Consider the following 1,246-nt stretch of genomic DNA (forward strand, 5'->3'; position numbering starts at 1 on the left):
CGCAAACTCTTGGGCTTAAGCGATTGTCTTGCCTCAGCCTCCTAAGTAGCTGGGACTACAGGCGCCTGCCACAATGCCCAGCTATTTTATTTTTGGCTGCAGTTGTCATTGTTGTTTAGCTGGCCCAGGCTGGATTCAAACCTGCCAGCCTTGGTATATGTGGCTGGGGCTGTTACCACTGTGCTATAGGTGCCAAGCTGGTTTAGTTAAGGATTAATCCAGCGGGCATTGCTGAAGTTGCAGAGGGAAAGTAAGTGCTTGCATGTTTGTGCACGCGCTTTTTTACCTTTTGTGTATATTCTACATCTGTTATTGTCGTGGAAGCAAAATGGAAAGTTAGCAAGAATATGGAGATTATTCATGCTGCCTTACTGTTTTGGATATATAAAATGATGGCTAGATAATGGACTGTATGCATTTTATCTTTATTTTAAAATCTGTTGAATATAGATTTCTGCTTTTAGGGCGGTGGTTCTCAACATTCCTAATGCCGTGACCCATTAATACATTTACTGTGGGTCGCAACTCACAGGTTGAGAAGTGCTGTTTTACGGAAGTATTTGTCTGTATTATGTTTATCAGTTTAAGCTGGAAAAGACTAGCTCATAAAAGATAAAACTGATCCTATTCTATCTTTCTAGCTTTTGTTTCTTCTTTTTTCCTCTGATTCTCATGCTACTCTTGGATGTATAAGTGTGTGAATATATACACACACATGTAAGTTTTATCGGGTTTAGCTGAAATTCAATAGAGTTGTGTCTGCAAGAAGTGAGGGTAGATTTTGGAGTAAACTGTCAATAATAAATAGATGGTATTTTTCATATTGGGAAAATGCACGTGAAAATTACATGTGCCAACGTGAAGAGGAAATAGTAAGGATGCTTTGTACCTCTTCTGTTACAAAATGGGAGAATTTAAGTGTGGCAGTAATTATAACTTATAAAAATCAAGTAGATTAACAATAGTGAATTACCAGACACAAGTTTTATTTAATACTGTGCTGCTGTGATTGTAATCTTGCTTTACAGTAATTAGTCATGACTGGCTTGGTGCCTGTACTCAAGTGGCTAAGGTGGCAGCTACATACACCAGAGATGGTTGGTTCGAATCTAGCCTGGGCCTGTTAAACAGCAATGACAACTACAGCCAAAAAATGGCTGGGTGTTGTGGCAGGTACCTGTGATCCTGGCTGCTTGGGAGGCTGAGGCAGGAGAATCGCTTAAGCCTAGGAGTTGGAGGTTGCTGT

General features: G+C 40.2%; 1 protein-coding gene across 2 annotated transcripts in view; it reads left to right on the forward strand.

Annotated features, from left to right (window-relative positions):
- Window positions 1–1,246, forward strand: part of GTF2A1L (general transcription factor IIA subunit 1 like) — a 75,632-nt gene that overhangs the window by 3,704 nt on the left and 70,682 nt on the right. The gene's annotated exons all lie outside the window — the stretch shown is intronic.

This window comes from Otolemur garnettii, unplaced genomic scaffold (assembly GCF_000181295.1).
Source record: "Otolemur garnettii isolate 467f Iridium unplaced genomic scaffold, OtoGar3 scaffold00024, whole genome shotgun sequence".
NCBI lineage: Eukaryota > Metazoa > Chordata > Mammalia > Primates > Galagidae > Otolemur > Otolemur garnettii.